Source organism: Protopterus annectens, chromosome 6.part0 (assembly GCF_019279795.1).
Source record: "Protopterus annectens isolate FY-2018-M chromosome 6.part0, PAN1.0, whole genome shotgun sequence".
Classification (NCBI taxonomy): Eukaryota; Metazoa; Chordata; order Ceratodontiformes; family Protopteridae; genus Protopterus; species Protopterus annectens.
In genome coordinates, this window is record NC_056737.1 from 1,721,337,001 (window position 1) to 1,721,358,277 (window position 21,277).

At 38.8% G+C, this 21,277-nt stretch overlaps 1 protein-coding gene across 1 annotated transcript in view; it reads left to right on the top strand.

Annotated features, from left to right (window-relative positions):
- Positions 1-2,116: 2,116 nt before the first annotated feature.
- The window catches only part of LOC122804910 (integrin beta-2-like), a 1,273,642-nt gene continuing 1,254,481 nt past the window's right edge, over positions 2,117-21,277 (top strand). Inside the window, exon 1 of the mRNA XM_044075119.1 lies at positions 2,117-2,224. The gene's annotated coding sequence lies outside the window, so the exon portion shown is untranslated. The remainder of the gene's footprint in view (positions 2,225-21,277) is intronic.

The following is a 21,277-nucleotide window of genomic DNA, read 5'->3' on the forward strand; positions in this document are numbered from 1 at the left end:
TATAATGTTTGTTAGGTTAATATAGTTTGATTATTTTTATATGAATGCAAATTTGCCTATGTCACAAGTGATAATTCAAATAAAGGTGTTTCGAAAAAAAAAAGAATTGAGCTGATGCTCGAAATTTCATTTAGAGTACAAGTGTGTAGTTCTAAATGACAATAAAGTTTACTTTGACTTATATTGTCCCAAACTCATGAATTATCACATAACCATAACGTGAGGCTGTGAAAATATTAACTGTCTTTATCCTTTGTTAGTTTGCAAGCTTCATTAATAGCTATCAGTTCTGCAAGTTGGGTGGATACACTTCCATTTAATTGCTCTCTAAGCAGGATTTGATCTGTAGTGCCTAGAGAAAATGTTGCCATGTGTGAGCTAGCTTCTTTGCAAATAAAGGAACCATCTACAAACAGGATAAGTGCTGGATATCTGTCAGGTCAGATTTAACAGAATGTATGTGGTTAATAAGAAACAAAGCACACAGTTGTAAGACATTTTCTCAGCCTCTGATGCAGGATTCAAAGGTGGGAACCTAATAATTTTCAGGCAAGGGTTATTTAATAGTGAAAGTTCATAGCAGAAAGCCAAAATCCTGAAAAATCCTGAGTCTGTTTATAATAACAAGGCATTTACAGAATGGGGAACTGCAACAAAAATGTTGTGTCCAAGTGTAAATGAAAATGCCATATTTAGTATCCTGACTGCTGCTGCTACTGGCTTATAGCAGTGTGGGATAGCTGTTTCTACAGGATTTTACTTAGTCCTAAAGTATACTACTGGAGTAAAAACAATGTTTGTACACTGTGATAAAAAGACTAATGCTACTGTACCATGCAGAACAAGAAAAATTCCTTTGAATGACTCGTAAGCCAAGTGCATGAGGGTTCAGGAGGGTGATTTTCAGATAAATGAATGTGTCTCATGCTTTTCTTGCTGATGTTGTGGTTCTGGAATATCTCACTTAAAAATATACTTCTGCAAAACTGGAAATTCATTATCTACAGTAACCTGCTAATCCAAGGAAAGTACAGAGCTGCTTCAAGATTATAGTGAGTGATGCAAACTGAATAGCAGAAATAACTGAATAGCAGAAATCTTTGAAGGAGTGTGATGTGCTTCTGCAGAAATGAGATGTCCTACTTCTGCAACTTTTTTGACCTTTTGTAAGTAAAAACAAACAGATACTGACTGTTAGGATGAAATGGAATAGAGAAAATGCAAAAACAGAAATGTCAATAACAGAAAAAGTAGAGGGAATCAAAGTATGAAGTGTAGTTGAGGTAAGCAGCAATATCTACTGAATTTACAGCTCTAATGTCTTGAACAAACTGATAATTATTTTGATTTCTTAACAGGTGGTATGACTGTTATGATTCCTTGATGAAAGGGTACTAAAATTACATGTTCATTTCTCTTGACTGCTTCTGCTCAGAGGAGATACTGAATAATCTATCTATGGCAGTAACTCAAGGTTTTAAATTTACTTTTACAAATTCTGCATCTTAAATATAGCCTACCACATTGTCATCGCAAGGCCGCAGCTGTTGTATGATGGAATTAAGGAAAGTTGCCAGGTGGCTGTTTGATTCCTACGATAGTAGTGGCTTTATCTATATTGAGACTGGGAGGGTACAAATCAGTAGATAATAGTTTGTTTGAAATGTCCAAAGGAATCCCATCAGGGGTACAGCAGTTTGTGCAGCTTATAGTACACATTAAATCTCTGATCAGCAGGTTGAGTGGTGCAGAAGTTTCTACAATGAAAGCATGTTTACTTTGTAGGGGCTTCACCTGAATAAGCACAGCTATGTTTTTTTTTTTTTTTTTTTTTTTGTTTTGCTAATTTAGTGGAATTCCTCTCTGTACAGAATAACTAGAAAGTGGGAGGATTATTTTTATTAGATAATGTTGCCATGTAGCTTTAGTGTTTATGAGGAAAGGGATGATTACATCTTGCACTTTGTAGAGCTACAGGAAGCAAAGGAAATACCTGATTTTTGTTTATGATTTGTCCTAGCAGTCTTGTTGCAAGGCAGTGCTCATGGATGACGGCTATGGAATTTCAGAGGGAGAGGACTATTGAATTTGTGTGGGAGTATCTTGCTGTAAAACTTCATTATGCTCACTTATGTTGACAGTAAAGGGTTAGTGTTTTGCATAGCTGAGTATTTGTGGTGCAGGAAAGGACAGCTGTTTCTCATATGCTTTTTTCCACTCTCAGGTAAACACGATTAACTTTTTGAATTAGTTTGTACAAATATTTCTATATTGTTAATGGTCATTTTAGTCTTATTAGAACTTTTTGGGGGTTTTGTATAATTTGTTTTGTTGTATGAGTATTTCCTTAAGCTTTTAATGTGCCTGCTACTTCTTGGCTGTGATATTATTGTGGAATGCTTTGTGTGTGTGTGTGTGTGTGTGTGTGTGTGTGTGTGTGTGTGTGTGTGTGTGTGTGTGTAAAGTATCTGATGTGTTTACATTCTCTAATTGAGAGTGATAACAGAATCTGTAGCAGGAGTAATACCAAAATGCTGACCACCAATTGTGCAGTCTTTTATAAGGAAGTAGTGGGCAGATGGCAGTGGGTATCTTTCAGATGAAAATAGGTGACACATCTGAAATGTTTTTTCCTATCTCTTTCAATGGATACATTGCCCATGGTTATCTTAGTGTTAAATTATGACCTTTTACCAATGTTTCTGTCTTGTTAGTGCTATACATCAAACTTCTTACAATAGATCTGTTTTTCTAATTTTTACTTTCTTCCTGTCAGTCATTAAAAGCTTCCCAAGCAGGAGGCACTTACCTTGTTTCCTGTTTTTTCACCCAAAGTTATCTGTGTTTGTCTACGGCTGCAATGTTCATATTCCAACAGAATTACTCATACTGGTAATCTCACAATACATTATTACCTGCTAAGCAATGTCTTTAACTGCAGAAATAATATTTCAAGCATTCTACTTTGCAGATCCATGTTAAGCCTTAACAGTTCCCCTTGCCTTTTGTGAATGGCAGACAGTACAAAGAAAAATGCAGGAAAAACTAGAAAAACACCACGATCCACCATTATGAGTTTTATTATAGAGAACAGACCTTTACACAGGGTTCAAATGCAACCTCCCCCAAAAAAGAAGAAATATTTATATTTAGCACCTGTCTTTCCTGCTGAGTCATTTACATATATACCCCAGCAAAATATCTCCACAACTAATGAAATAAAAATTCTTTCAGAAAGACAGTATAAATGCCATCTACAATGCAACCTCACTTTGCACAAGTTGTTGCAATTCTGATCATTGTTCAGACACACTTAATGCAAATATTTCTATCTCATTACCTAATTTCCCCATTTTTTTATAATTATCCTTAAAAAGAAAGAGCTCCACTTGCCTTAAATGCAAATCTTTAACATGAAGTAAAGGAGGGTGGCCTAATGGTTAAGGTGTTTGCCTTGCAAGCACAAAGTGCAGGGTTTGAGTCTCACAAGGGATAATTGGCTAGGCTTAAAATGGCTCACAAGGGCAGTTAGCTTAGTACTAATCTATAAACCTATGAACTATCCTATACTAGATGCATCTCTAGCTGCCAAACCAGCATAATCAGAATAAAGCATAAAAAGGAAAATTAGTATCATAAACTCTGTCTCACTCATTAAATGCAAAACATTCACAACTAAACAAAACAAACAAACAAACAAAAAAAAATAAATGAATAAAACTGAAATTCAACCCTATTTGACACCTCTCTCCAGCCTGATCTTATATGAAAATCAATCACTGACCTCTACACAAACACACATGAAAGCATCTGTCTTGGTCCCCTTCAATAAAACACAACACACCAAATGACATTTGACAACCATTATTAAATTTCCATAAACGCAACTTTATTGAACAATATTTTAATTTATTAATCACAGTATGAGCACCCATGTAATCATTTACCAGGGCAGCATATCCCTGCTCACCCTGTCCATGTAAGCAGCGTCATCACCACCACTCACTTACTCTTACTTATCAAAGAAGCATCCCACTGCTCACTTTCATTCCCCAAACTCCTTAAATCAACACCCAAGACTAGAGGGGAACAGAAGAGGAACAAACCTGCCCCTCTTCACTGACTAAGCACCCAGCCCCAGAATTCATAACTCGATCCCCCACATCTTTAAAAAAGAGGGAGGAAGGGAGGGCGGGTAGCAAGTTCACACCTAAATCTGATCCTTAACCCAGCTACACTCACATAAAGCCACCTAAGCCCCTCCTCACGCTTACCTGACTTCCTCCCCAACCCTCTTCCCTTTTAATTTAAGCCTTCTTTTACCAACACACTATCTACAATTTTTCACTTCCAACCACCACTAACATCCACTCACACCCCCACTCCCCGAAGCACTAACCCTCCCCCTTTTATCATTCCTACATAACCTTCAACCATTGAAGGTGTCCCTGAACAAATTGATTTGTCCTAAACCTCATTTATTGACTGAAGACATAAAAAAATGGCACCAAACCCATACGCCTGCAAAATATCTTAAAAATGCAAATGAAGTAAACTGTCAAAAGCTTTATGTATGTATGTCACTGGACATAAACTTAACAGTATCACACACACCAAGTTAATGACATGAACAACCTTCTTGATGAGAATTTACCTCCTCCTGAACCTGTTATACTGTAATGTCATAAACCCATCACTTATTAATACAGGGAGACAAGCATGTTAAGTGCAAGTGTAAAATCATACTAAGACTTTGTAACTGGAATTGCACAGAACAGTGGAAGTCGGATGATTTCAGTCTTCTCACCCTTCTTAAAAATAAATGTTATAATAGATTCCACCATCCTTTCTTCTGTAGTACTAGCCTCAAGCCATTCATTTAAGACAACCAGAAATAATTGCTTTTGACCAACATCCGTATACACATACAAAGTATATTCCATATGCTTTACCTAGGAGTCTTTATCACAATCACTAAGCTTAATGCCCTATCCTATTAGGCTATAGTAATGGTTCGTCCCAACTCCCAACTCTGCTCAGCAATGAGAAGAGGAAGTTGCCAGAAAGTAGGACTGCTGTCCACTTCTAGTGAATGCAAATGGCTGCATAAACCAACACAACTTGTAATATTCTGGTTTGAGTATATGTAGTAAGTCCTATAGTAGTTCTAAAAGATTCTATCACATTCTCAGTTCTTTTAAGTACTTTCTTAAGCCAGGGAGTAACTCCTTTCCTTCCCTGGAAAAAATACCTTTATTTATGCAAGGTATCATGTATATATCTTATTTTCTGCTCTTGGACAACTTGGTCCACGTGATGATATAAGGCATCCTTTGCCTCTGCTAGACAACTATATTCTGCTAAAGATAGGTATATTGTTGATGTTCTAAATGCCTTGGTCTACCTCATTCTCTTAAATATCCTAGTTAATATTTAGATTGGAAATTAGTTCAGCAGGCAGTAAATGAACTATAAAAGCCTCTCACAGAATAGTATTCTGACAAATCTTATTTCCTCCCTTCCCTAAACAACCCAAACAGCATAATGATCAGTAAAATCTGAAACTGACCACCTTCACATTCTGTCAATGAGATGGAAAATAAAAAAGGCAGTTTCACTCCTCAAGCATTCTTTTAATTTATTATACAGTCTTTAACATGCTTCAGAGTCATATGAATTCAATCTCCATATAACAGTATTCAACCAGAACATCTAAACTCACAATTAAAATCAGCAACAAGAATGATGCCCATGTTAGCCGACAAAAAAGCTGTACATTTTCAAAAAAGGAAATTGTTGGGAATGATCTATTGGGGCATGTAAGGTAATAAGGCAAAGTACTTTTGAATGTATTTGAAGATCTACCACTACTCCAACCCATGTCTTTTGAATTTACTGTACAGTAACTTAGGAATGGGGTTGTTAAACAAAATGGCAATACCAGATCACTTCTCTTGACCTAAAAAACATAAAGGTGTTATTCCCCTAACATACAAACTCTACACATTTTACTTTAAGAAGCAAGGAAATATCAAGTAAAGAAATAACATCATGAGAGAAGTTTCAGGCACCATTTCGAATTCCTATAACTATTGCAAGCTGCTTACTACAACTGCAGCAAGTGCCTTGCTACAGTTACTAGACCTTCAGCCATGACCACAAATCCAGAACTGGAATTCATTTCTGAAGCTGCAATTCTCTCAGAGCCTCATAAATCAGTGCTGGTACTGTACACATGCACATTTGGTACCTGAAGATCATTTGTGGAACACATTTTGCACAAGGCAACTGCCATTTTCACCTCATTCTAGTTACAACTCTGTATGAATTTAAGTTATTGGCCCCCATCCCCCTGTCCCTTTGCCATTAAGGCATAATACATATTGTGAGTGGAAAATGGATTGTATGCGGGGAGGCTCTTGAGTATCTGGCAAATACCAGGCACAAAATTGGTGCTGAAATCCTGCATGTGTTCAGGTTCCTCAGGTACTGTAAAACCCATTAAAGTTGAGGGATTAACTCATTAACACATATGTGGTGTGGAATATCACACCTCTAGTAGTCTACATACAACTTGCATTCCAGAGTATTTTTTGAAGAATATAAATGCAAATATTTTGTGAAAAATAAAAGCTATCACACCTGTACAAATAGCAATGTTACTAGTAAGAAGTATTATTTACAATGATAACAGTCATTGAATGCATAGTCTCTTTTTATATTTACTACAATATAGTATAATGCAGACAGATCCCAAGTTATATTTTTATTATAATACAGGCAAATCCCAAGTTATATTTTTCTAAATGATCACAAATTGTCATATCTTGGAAACTATACATCCTAGGCATATATTGTTAGAATATTTTTAACCAGTCATAAGCTTTCAAATGACAACAAGAAATTAATCTATGAGTGCATATATATAGAGATATGTACAGAAATATAAAAACATATGCTCAGTTGTATAATTAGGAAAATAAATAACACTCAATAGCATCTAAGGTTTCACGAGATATCATGCAACAGTTTGTAAGTCACTCGTTTTTGAAGTAGTAAGTACAAACGGGAATGTTGTTTATTTTCATAATTACTGACAAACAACTAACAATATCTCAAGCATCATGTAGTATAAATGGACATTGACAATAAATGTTCCTATATCTCACCACAGCATATCACACAATGCCCTTCAATATTGTGGAGAGCTCTCTGTTATGAAAATATGAACATAAATATGAAAATTTGAATAATAATTGAGAAACAGTGTCTAATTTCTTTTCTGCAGGACATTTGAGATTAACAATCTCAGTGTCATGTTGTTAACAACTTCTTGCACTTTTTAATACTGTTTATTATTAGCAGGTAAGTCACTTAGTTAAAGAAGCCAGACCCAGAAAAGGTCAAGATGCAGTAAGAAACAATGGGCGTAAACTGGAAGTATACAAAAAAAGGCATCATAGGTCTGAATGCGTTAACAGAAGTATTGTATCCTACAGAAGGAACATCTGGCTAAGCAAAAGAGGAAGATGAAATAGAAATATAATCAAACCAAAAATGCCACAACCCATGTATGGCATAAAAAAAAAGATGTATTGGCACTCATTAATATTGTGCCTATTCTCAACACACTGAGTGCAATGTTTCAGTGGAGAGGCAGTAATTAAGTGGTCTCACTGCCCAGAAAAAAAATTAGACTGTCCATATCTCAGAACACTCTTGCAGCCTCCTGTATAGCAAATGTTTGGCAAAAATGTACAATTTAATATTTTGACAAAAAACAACACATGTTTTCCACCCTCCAGTTCAGGTACCCCTTTATATCAAACATTTCAGCATCATTAGTAACAGCAGCATGATTTGTAAATAAATATGTTTCAACACCTTGTGTGTAAACATCTTCAGTTCTGAAGTGCAACAGATTTTTTTAACTTGAATATACATTTCAAATATAACATATTTTTTTTTTCCAGGCAGAGCATTCTTAGTTGCACTAAATAAGACAGCATACTTGCAAGCTAAGGCCTGACTCAAAAGTATTATCGACATTAGTCTCTGTTCCAAGATGAATAATAAACTAAACAAAGAACTGAAACAGTGAATGGTTAAAAATATCTAAAAAATCCTGATGCCACTACAGAGCTTTCTTCTTTTTCTTGATAAACATTTTTGTTTATTTAAGAGTAGCTAAGTATTATTAATTTTCCATAGGTAATACAACAATGAACAGTAATGACTGAGAATAAAAATTCCAGTTGAGCAATTTTGCCTTTTAAATAAAGGTTCTTCAGATCTAAAGCAAATTTATTTTAAGTATGTTCAACATAATCTGAAACAAGCAGCAAATGAATAATAGAATGAATGTTAGCAACTTTAAAGGTGAACAGTTTTTCCTCGAGATACAGAAAGAACCCTGCCGCCCATGGTAAGGGCTGTTTCAAAAAGGCCCTGTTTACATGATGTGGAGACTTCTGATTCAGAAACACATTAGCCACAATGAAAAAGGACCTCATTATCATTTAATTTGCATATCTCCGAATTGTCATTAGCTACCACATGTGCAGATCAGCACTTTTCCGTGGTAGTTAACAACAGTGGAAACATTGTGTTAGTACAGGCACCTCCCTGAGCCACTTTCCCACATACAAACATGCAGTAAAACATATACATGCACATACAATTAAGTAAATAACTTGCTGAACTCTTTTTTTATAATTTATCAATAACTTGTATTAAGAAAATGATAAGCATTGTTGGCAAAATTTAGCAGTAAAAGCAATATAAGTGATATGCATTATAGAGTATATAAAAGGTAAAAGAGAATGACAATTGAGAGATGAACATATGTGCTTCACTGGCAAAGTAATGTAAACAGAATATGAGACGCTAATAGAAATGACAAGTGAAAAGGGGTGAATGAGGCATGTATAAATAAGACTAAACATCAAGAGTAAGGGGAAGAAGGACCATGAGAAATACAGGATATAATGGAACAACTAAGTATTTAAAGAAAGAGTAATGCATTAAGTGTGTGACAGCGATAAAAGTGAGAAAGAAAGGGAGCTATAACATATTAAAAGGTCCAGATATAATGTTGGACAATTCTGTGATAAGTCTATATTGACTAGGTCTGAGACAGTGTGGGAGAAGAAGACCGGAAAGAGGATCATTTGTAGACAAAACGGGTGATACAAATCAACTGAAGGAAAAGTGGAGGGAGTTGGGTGAAGTTTATTATAATACACCCAAAACATGCAAGCAGATAGCTAAATTGAACATAGTCCCTGGATTAATGAAAGGTACATGTAATGAGGAAGAAGCAATTAAGCATGAAAATATGCTTAAAATCATGACCTTAGAAGCTATGGCACCATCTTTATTATGACAAAAAAAAGTCAAGATATGGACTCTGACTAACAGACAGGAATTAACTCTGTGCAGGGAAATGATACTTACACACACACACACACACACATACACACACACACACATGCACACACAGTTCAAAAGAGATGTTGATAACCGTGAGGGAGAAATGGAAGATTAAGTCATCACTTCAGTTAAGAAAATTGCAGACAGGAAGAGGAATAAGCAGGAAGAAAAAATGAAAAAAGTAGAGAGGATAGGAAAGGAGAAAGAGAAACAAAGTAGAAGGTAAAATCATATTAAGAAATGGGAGAGTTTAAGTTGGAAAGTAAGGCCTGGAATGTTAATAGGTTAGGAAACAGAGCAACAAGGGAGTGAATAATGAGGATAACAAGAGCAGAAATATTAACACTACAAGGGACCCATGCCAATACAAAGGAACATGTAAGAGTTAGGGGAGGGGTGCATAAATAAGCAGCAAGTTCTTCTTGGGGAAGAGGAAACTGAGATGCTGTAGTGATATGTGTAACGAAGATACTCCTCATACCAACAGAGTATGAAACTGAAGATAAAAGGTATAGATATGCCAGAATAAAGTGGGTGGGGGATCACAATTATTATGATATATATTCTATCCAAGGCAACAATAAATAGAAAGAATGGAATATTAGAGGAGATTGTAAGATTTCAAGAAGGGCTTGCAATAATGCCGGGGGACTGAAACATGATAGTAAAAAGGGATGAAGCAGGAGAAAGTCCAAGGGTGAAAACACTGAGAAAGGAATGTAGATTTATGATAAAGTTTTAATATCAATAGGATGGATATATATGAAGGAAATTGATATAGGGATGCAAATAGGAGGGGAACACACATATTATCCTGCCAGACATAAAACATGGTCAAGAACTGATAGAGGTTATATTACAAAAGAACAAATTAAATGGATAAGAGAAATGGAAGCAGATCAAATTATATTATCTGAGCACACAATAATAGGGGTAAGAATATGGGAGGGAGCACCCTAGTCAGGCACTGGTGAATACCAACATATCTAATTGACAGGGAAGCCAATAGAAAAAATAATTATGATGACACTTGAGAAGAATATGTTGGAGATGGCAGAAGAGTAGGAAAACATAAAGAGGGCAATTAGAAATGAAATTATATGTCAACAAAGGGAGACCAAAATAGTAAGTGGGCAGAATAAAGAGAGCCTACAAAAAGAATGTGTACACCAACAGAAGGAGAGAAGTGAAGGAAAGCAGGAGAGGAAGGAATGAGAGAGGGAAGTAAAGAGGAGAACACAAATGGTGGGCGAGAAAATTTGGAACAAGAGCATAGCAGTGGAAAGATTGTATTTTAAAACAAGCTCCAAGGCAAGCAAATGTTTTGGAACAAGATTAAATCAGCAAGAGGTAGAAAGGGGGACATATAAGTTAGAGGAGGGGGCAAGAGGAGGGAAAATAATAAATGTGAAAGAAATATTAGAGACATTTAGAGAGTACTATCAGGAATTATACAAAGGAGAAGAAGAAGGAAAAGAAGGGAAAAGCAAAGGAGGAATGAGTGGCAATTACCAGAGATAATGAAATTAGAATATCAGGAAAGACAAATGCTGGCAAAAAGGATCAACAGAGAAGACATATATAATCAATGCATGGTGAAAGACGGCAAAAGGAAAACCACTCGGAACTGACAAATTCCAATTAAGTTTTGGAAAATAAAGAGGAGATAGTGAATAGATTGGTAGGTTTATTTAATAAAAATGCAAGATGGGGGCTGGGGCAGATTCTTAATATGTGGAAGGAAGCAGTAGTCTCAGTGATATACAGACGGGGAAAGGCCCAAGACAACAGGTATCATATATACCAATATTAGTGTTAAACAAAGATTGCAAGTGTTTTATGACAGTCCATGCTGAGAGGGTGGGGAACCTTCTACCCAGACTTATACATGGTGACCAGACAGGTTTTTTGTCAGGTAGGAAAACATCAGATAATTTAATAAGGACACTGTTAATGATGCAGGACTTCCAGCATACAGATAAAGAGGTAACACTAATATCCTTAGATGCAGAAAAGACTTTTGATAGTGTGGAAGAAGTAATAACACATATAGAAAGATGGAAGACAGTAAACTTGGATTTTGATCAGTCATCACAAGTGTTACACGTATATTATATCCCAGTTTGTTTATCTGGGGAAGCATTTTGGGAAGTGCTGGAAAATAAATTATTAAAGAAAGAAAAACAAATATGCAGGGATATACTGTGAGAAGGAAGGAAACCCGGGATAGCATGGGATAGAATTGTAGAAGTGAAAGAAAAAGGAGAGCTAGGAGTACCTGACCTTAAGGAATGTTTACAAACATGTATGATAATTAACATATTATGAATGGTGGATATAGACTATTTGATGAAATGGAAACAAATGATAAAGGAGAAAGAGAGTGATCTGAGAAAGGGTAACTATACAATATAAGTAATGTTTGGAAAACCTCAAGAAGAGATTGATATGCAGTGGACAAAGAAAACACATGGGGAATTTAGGATATTACCTATATGGATGACAGAAGAAAAGAGAAAAGAAATCTACAACATGGAGATGGGGAACAACAATAACAAGCTAGGTAATGGGAGCAGGTACAGGTGGGAGGAAGATTTAAAAGTTTGGGATGAATTACAAGAAAAATTCCAACTAGAAAACAATGATAGAATGGGAATATACAGAATTAAAAATAAATGGCAACAAATAAAAGGAGAATGGAAGGAGAAAACACAAACCCCAAAGATAATTCATGAAATAAAAAAATAGGAGAAATAAAGGAAAAAGATGGGAGGGTTGTGAAGAATTGGAAGACTGTGGATAATAAGAGGAAGGGGAGAGGAAGAACATAAAGGTGTTCACAGCACAATAGCATAAAGTGTGAAAGCACCCTACACACACCTGTGTATTCCCAAACACTGCACCATAGGTGTAAACACACGGGGAACTTTTAAAAATGTACATGTTGGGAGCTGCCATAGCTGTGATTCATCAGCATGTGTTAGAGACTGATGGTGTTGTGGAGGATGATGCCGACAACCACCGCAGGCCCAGGAAGGGGAGAAGAGAGTTCAGACCAAGTGTAACCTACCAGGGGCTACATGATCTGGAGATAGTAGAGTGTTACAGGGTGGAGAGGGACATCTTACAGCAAATAGTGGAGCTGTGCCAGCCACGCCTAAGAACCAGAAACAACAGAGGGGAACCCATCCCAGTGGACATGAAGGTATGTGTAAGCTTGCAAATACTAGCCACAGGTACCTTTCAAAGGCCAACTGGAGATATAATGAGGATCTCACAGGCATCAGCATCCAGGGTACTACACCAGTTCCTGGATGCCATGTTACCACATGCCAATGAGCATATATACTTCCCCCGAACTCAGGAGGAGTTTGCCAGCAATATGCATCACTTCCACCATGTGGCACACTACCTGGAGGTACTGAGTGCGATAGACTGCACGCACATACAAATCAAGTCACCACCCGGTGAGCATGGTAGGCGCTACATAAACCACAAGGGATTCCACTCCATCAACTGCCTGGTCGTGTGCAATGCCCAGGGAATTATCATGGATGTGTGTGCTGGCAGCCCTGGAAGCTACCATGACTCCCATATCTGGCATGCCTCACAGCTGTATCAGGTATTTGTCAGGGGGGACATCCCAAATGGCCACCTTGTGGGGGATGCTGGCTATGCACTGGAGCCGTGGATGATGACTCCCATCAGAAATGCACACACCCATGGAAGAATGCCATAATGAGGCACACGCACAAACCAGAATCATCATAGAGCGTGTGTTCGGGATGCTGAAATAACAGTTCCGGTGCTTGGACACATCTGGTGGAGCCTTGCAGTACTCTCCAGGCATGTGTGCCCACATCATTATAGTATGTGCCATGCTACATAATATGATCCTGCGGAAACAGCTGCAGCAGGGACAAAATGGTGAACGCCCTCATAGCCCACCACAATTGCCAAGGCCATCACAGGCACAGAGGGATTCAGACCACGAACACACTGTGCCAGCCCCAGTAGGCAGACAGAGGCGTGCCCAGTATGCCTACACCTTGCCTACACCTTGGCAAAGAGGGAACGTATAGCACATACTCTGACAGTGTAGGCCCCTATGGACTGACACACCTCTCCACATGCACACACAGTAAAATGGATGGCACACAAACACGACCACCTGTAAATTGTAATGTATAGGTGGCGCACTGTGTGAATCCTACAATGCCTCAAACATTGTACACACAACAGCTATTGGAACATGGAATGTCAACACCTGAACAGTACATGTGCCTATCAGCATATGGTGGTGCTGTGTGTATAGGTTCCCAGGTACATCGGTAGGTACACGGCCGATTGTCAGAGGCCATACACCAAATGGGGCAAACAGTGTCCGCTGTCACCACAACATCAAGTAACCAACTGTCGCTTAGTGGAGCAGAGGCAATCGCGGGAGCACATGTGTGTAAGCATTGTTCTGCACACACTCAGCACAGAGTCCCTGCTGCGTTAATGAGGGGCTCGACATAATGTAATCATGGATGTTATGTCAAGGCATGGGGTGTACCCATGACAGGTATTCATCACCCCAGCATGCTCCACCTATGGTCGTTTGAAGGTGTAGCACAGTATCATGTGTAGCTCACTGTGATATACATACCCAATGCCGGAGCACATCCAGTAAACATCACATGGACATAACATTAACTGGACTCATCAATATGTAAACTAACTGAGTTACCCATGTGAGTGCAGTATGGAGTAACAGCCGTAGTATACTCCACATACAAAATGACATAACACGTGTACAAATCCCAGATGTCCAAGTGTTAAATGCAGTGACCGTCATGCATGTTCCCGGTTCCACATCCTGCAAGGGATGTAACGTAATCCCGAAGGCACGAGTAATGCATGTCAGATGCAGGTCATCAGATCATGTTTAGCACATGTTAGAGGGAATATGCGTTGCCCACTGCTGGTAAGCGACATTTAAAAATGACTATACGAATATGCGCGAAACAGGGATAAGCTTCTCCGAATATCGCGCAGATCACGGTCAATGATGTCCAGAACAGGTGAAACCAGCATTATTCACCCCTGTACTAATAGCGCCTGCTCTGAAGGGTAAAACAACCACTGCCAGGAGTAGAACACGCAATCATGTATACAATCACCTAACACTATTGCTAGCCAAGATGTACCTATGGTAGGATTGCCACCTCTTCAAATGACCAATGTGGGACATACGTCAGATGTCTGCAGGCCGACACATACACCCGGCCAGTACGAAAATCAGAACTTCACTGTTTTGCCTAGATAAAAGCTTATTCTTGTAATGTTTACTTAATTATTCTGTTTCTATAACATATAGGTGGTTCAGATATAGAATAACTTTTATGCAACTATTACATAAACTATAGGAAATAAATATGTCCTAAAATCTCAGGACATTTGCCATGTTTACAAATATTTTGCAGGACACAACTGCCCAAAGAGGGACTGTCCCTCGCAAAGTGGGACAGCTGGTAACCCTAACCTTTGGCAGGTGTGTAATGTGACAGGTACAGACACAAACGTGCGGAGTCCAGGAAACAGTATACACCGACAAGTACACAATGAAAGGAGTAGCTTGCCTGTCACTTTCCCTGTCAGATATATATATATATATATATATATATATATATATATATATATATATATGTGTGTGTGTGTGCATATGTGTGTATATATATATATATATATATATATATACATATATACATATATATAATACAGATAGAAAGGGCGATAGAGTGATATATGTTGATATATACAGATTCAACGATATCTGCAAATCTATATAGATAGGTCAATGACATTCATAACACCTTGGAGGTACAAATAAATAGGATACCGCCAACTATGGAATGTGTAACATACCGACACGTGTAACCACGAGGCTAAAAGACCAAAAGAACACAGTACCGGAACAGTACAACCGTGACTAATAGTATGACGATATGAAGGGACATTTAGTTAATGCTGCTCCTGTTGCAGTCCATGTAGATACTGTGTTCAACTGTGTTTGTGAGTGCCGTAGTCTGTGTATGTGTGTGTTGAGGGTGCCGTGTGCATCTCCGTGTGACTGTAATGTGTGTATGTGTGTGTCCACATCATGTGTCTGTTAGTGCCAACTTGGAGGTAGATCATTACGGTAGGTGTAGGTATAGCTAGCCATAGGCATACGGTTACCACCTGTCCCACATTAGAAGGGACAGCCCCTCCCTGGGCAGGTGTGTCCTGACATAAAACATTACAAAGGGCAAATGTCCGAGATTGTAGGACATTATTATGTCCCATATATTATGTAATAGTTGCATTAAATAGTTGTGCCTGTATGGAAGAAACATAAATGTTACATGCAGTATGATAAGTAGCCAAAGTCCCACAACAATAGGTATGTATTGAGGATAAAAGTATGTGCTATCCTGTGTACTGACCAATGGCTATGTGTCGGCCTGTAAACACCACTGTGTGTTCCACAAGTGTCCAACAATGGACATATGAAAAGGTGGCAACCCATGGCAAAGAGGTTCTGTTACCAACACAACTGCAATGACTGCAAATATCTGGGACAGAAATACACGGGATAGCTGTCATTTAGACATATCCCTTTACATATTGCTGCAGTTCCAGAGGTATAAAAGTATCAACCTCACCTGCATACTATATGGAAACCAATTAACAATGGCCCAATGTAAAATCCCATAACATAAGTCTACTAACTGATAGCTCTTTAATTAGGGATGGAGCCCAGACAAATATATATGGAATATGTAGAAATGCAAGCCCCACAAACCTGTATATGCTACGTACACCCACCGATATCCCCCACACTAGAAACTATAGCAATACAGACTGTAATTACAGCACAAACATCCAGTCAGTCAATTACATCTGCAGAACCGTCAACATACCTTGTGAGAGACCCAATTAAAGGCGCCATGCAAAATTGTAGCCATTGTATAATGGAACAAACGGCGATGTTACAGGTTTTGTTTGCAATAGTCTGTTATTAGATGGTTGGGATGACAGGTACACCCACATGTTGAACCACATACTCTAGCTGTCACACACAATCCACGGGGGACATGAATCCAAAGTATACTTGTCTCTATACATAGCAGTTGTAATTACACACAACAAAACACAATACAGGCCGTCTCCCCGAAGGTAGGGCAAATGGGCAATGCCCAAGTGGAGAATTCAATTATACCCCACTGTTGCCGTAATTGGTGAATGGAGTAGCTGCACAGCTGATGTGCAAGTAATTAGTCACTCAGGAACACCAATTGGCAGCAGGAAACCACATGTTACAGGTATCGACGTATATAAGGATGACTTGCCAGACATTCAAACTGTATGCTCATACCATATACCTGTTTAAACAGTGTAAAAGAGATAGAGACGAAAGTCCGAACGATAACAAGGTATGTAGAACACTCGGTATGTAAGTTTATGTATAGCATGTTTTATATTAATTATTTAGTGTATGTATAGCCTGGTTTGCTTTAATTAAAAGTGGCTGCAATGCATAAAGTGGGAAAAGGTATTTATGTAGTGATGTCTTGCTGAGCATACTAACGCTTGTAGAAACTGTGCGTCCAGCAGTGGGCCACAAGGTACACATCACAGACACCACAAGGGATGCTACATGAGGGCTTTAAACAGAACAATTCCATACAACCCACCGTCAGTGGTAGGGTATGTCCAACAAGTACGTGCCATAGCAGGGGATAGTATATGTTGATATACTGTCACAGTAGGCATGTGTATGGGCATATAAGGAAAATGACATGTCTAAGGTGGTCCCGCTGTGCAAGTATGCTTTGCATTATGGGATACTATGTAAAATATGTGTAATGTATAGTATTGTAGGTAGATATGTCAGATATTTTACACAGCATAACAGGCATATCTTGCATACCAAAGGTATCGTCTATTGGCATGTACAATAACAGGATACATATAGCTTGTAGGCACGGGACATTGTAATAGCATGATAGCTAATCTAAATGGAAGGGCTACCAAGTAACCATGCACAAATGACATGTAATAGCTTCACAGGTTCATAGTGGGGTACTATGTAGTCTGGCAAGTCTATGTGTAAGCACAGCTACAGTGTTCACACCAGTGGCACCTCTCTAGGGTAGTGTCCTGTGAACAGCAGAGCCATGTGTTACCTGCACCTATGCACAGTACAGCCACTGCAGTGATCCCTGGCATGCATGTGTCTCTCAACCACCAAGTGAGGTATCACATAAACAGTGCTACTGAGTGTCCCTGCGTGATGTACATAGGACTCATAGTCCAAAGCATGGTGAGTGTCCGGTTTGGGTAAGTAACCCTCAAGCACATCCCACTCATCATTGAATGTATTAGTGTAATCTGATGAAGTTGTGGACGAAAACGTATGGTGATTTGATTCAGAGTTATTTTTTTGAGTGAACTGTTCGGCTTAATAAATTTGTGTGCCTACCTAGCAGTGGTTCAGGGTGCTTTGTTTCTGCTTACAGGTTCTGTTACCAACACAACTGCAATGACTGCAAATATCTGGGACAGAAATACACGGGATAGCTGTCATTTAGACATATCCCTTTACATATTGCTGCAGTTCCAGAGGTATAAAAGTATCAACCTCACCTGCATACTATATGGAAACCAATTAACAATGGCCCAATGTAAAATCCCATAACATAAGTCTACTAACTGATAGCTCTTTAATTAGGGATGGAGCCCAGACAAATATATATGGAATATGTAGAAATGCAAGCCCCACAAACCTGTATATGCTACGTACACCCACCGATATCCCCACACTAGAAACTATAGCAATACAGACTGTAATTACAGCACAAACATCCAGTCAGTCAATTACATCTGCAGAACCGTCAACATACCTTGTGAGAGACCCAATTAAAGGCGCCATGCAAAATTGTAGCCATTGTATAATGGAACAAACGGCGATGTTACAGGTTTTGTTTGCAATAGTCTGTTATTAGATGGTTGGGATGACAGGTACACCCACATGTTGAACCACATACTCTAGCTGTCACACACAATCCACGGGGGACATGAATCCAAAGTATACTTGTCTCTATACATAGCAGTTGTAATTACACACAACAAAACACAATACAGGCCGTCTCCCCGAAGGTAGGGCAAATGGGCAATGCCCAAGTGGAGAATTCAATTATACCCCACTGTTGCCGCGTAATTGGTGAATGGAGTAGCTGCACAGCTGATGTGCAAGTAATTAGTCACTCAGGAACACCAATTGGCAGCAGGAAACCACATGTTACAGGTATCGACGTATATAAGGATGACTTGCCAGACATTCAAACTGTATGCTCATACCATATACCTGTTTAAACAGTGTAAAAGAGATAGAGACGAAAGTCCGGAACGATAACAAGGTATGTAGAACACTCGGTATGTAAGTTTATGTATAGCATGTTTTATATTAATTATTTAGTGTATGTATAGCCTGGTTTGCTTTAATTAAAAGTGGCTGCAATGCATAAAGTGGGAAAAGGTATTTATGTAGTGATGTCTTGCTGAGCATACTAACGCTTGTAGAAACTGTGCGTCCAGCAGTGGGCCACAAGGTACACATCACAGACACCACAAGGGATGCTACATGAGGGCTTTAAACAGAACAATTCCATACAACCCACCGTCAGTGGTAGGGTATGTCCAACAAGCGTGCCATAGCGGGGGATAGTATATGTTGATATACTGTCACAGTAGGCATGTGTATGGGCATATAAGGAAAATGACATGTCTAAGGTGGTCCCGCTGTGCAAGTATGCTTTGCATTATGGGATACTATGTAAAATATGTGTAATGTATAGTATTGTAGGTAGATATGTCAGATATTTTACACAGCATAACAGGCATATCTTGCATACCAAAGGTATCGTCTATTGGCATGTACAATAACAGGATACATATAGCTTGTAGGCACGGGACATTGTAATAGCATGATAGCTAATCTAAATGGAAGGGCTACCAAGTAACCATGCACAAATGACATGTAATAGCTTCACAGGTTCATAGTGGGGTACTATGTAGTCTGGCAAGTCTATGTGTAAGCACAGCTACAGTGTTCACACCAGTGGCACCTCTCTAGGGTAGTGTCCTGTGAACAGCAGAGCCATGTGTTACCTGCACCTATGCACAGTACAGCCACTGCAGTGATCCCTGGCATGCATGTGTCTCTCAACCACCAAGTGAGGTATCACATAAACAGTGCTACTGAGTGTCCCTGCGTGATGTACATAGGACTCATAGTCCAAAGCATGGTGAGTGTCCGGTTTGGGTAAGTAACCCTCAAGCACATCCCACTCATCATTGAATGTATTAGTGTAATCTGATGAAGTTGTGGACGAAAACGTATGGTGATTTGATTCAGAGTTATTTTTTCGAGTGAACTGTTCGGCTTAATAAATTTGTGTGCCTACCTAGCAGTGGTTCAGGGTGCTTTGTTTCTGCTTACAGGTTCTGTTACCAACACAACTGCAATGACTGCAAATATCTGGGACAGAAATACACGGGATAGCTGTCATTTAGACATATCCCTTTACATATTGCTGCAGTTCCAGAGGTATAAAAGTATCAACCTCACCTGCATACTATATGGAAACCAATTAACAATGGCCCAATGTAAAATCCCATAACATAAGTCTACTAACTGATAGCTCTTTAATTAGGGATGGAGCCCAGACAAATATATATGGAATATGTAGAAATGCAAGCCCCACAAACCTGTATATGCTACGTACACCCACCGATATCCCCCACACTAGAAACTATAGCAATACAGACTGTAATTACAGCACAAACATCCAGTCAGTCAATTACATCTGCAGAACCGTCAACATACCTTGTGAGAGACCCAATTAAAGGCCATGCAAAATTGTAGCCATTGTATAATGGAACAAACGGCGATGTTACAGGTTTTGTTTGCAATAGTCTGTTATTAGATGGTTGGGATGACAGGTACACCCACATGTTGAACCACATACTCTAGCTGTCACACACAATCCACGGGGGACATGAATCCAAAGTATACTTGTCTCTATACATAGCAGTTGTAATTACACACAACAAAACACAATACAGGCCGTCTCCCCGAAGGTAGGGCAAATGGGCAATGCCCAAGTGGAGAATTCAATTATACCCCACTGTTGCCGCGTAATTGGTGAATGGAGTAGCTGCACAGCTGATGTGCAAGTAATTAGTCACTCAGGAACACCAATTGGCAGCAGGAAACCACATGTTACAGGTATCGACGTATATAAGGATGACTTGCCAGACATTCAAACTGTATGCTCATACCATATACCTGTTTAAACAGTGTAAAAGAGATAGAGACGAAAGTCCGGAACGATAACAAGGTATGTAGAACACTCGGTATGTAAGTTTATGTATAGCATGTTTTATATTAATTATTTAGTGTATGTATAGCCTGGTTTGCTTTAATTAAAAGTGGCTGCAATGCATAAAGTGGGAAAAGGTATTTATGTAGTGATGTCTTGCTGAGCATACTAACGCTTGTAGAAACTGTGCGTCCAGCAGTGGGCCACAAGGTACACATCACAGACACCACAAGGGATGCTACATGAGGGCTTTAAACAGAACAATTCCATACAACCCACCGTCAGTGGTAGGGTATGTCCAACAAGTACGTGCCATAGCAGGGGATAGTATATGTTGATATACTGTCACAGTAGGCATGTGTATGGGCATATAAGGAAAATGACATGTCTAAGGTGGTCCCGCTGTGCAAGTATGCTTTGCATTATGGGATACT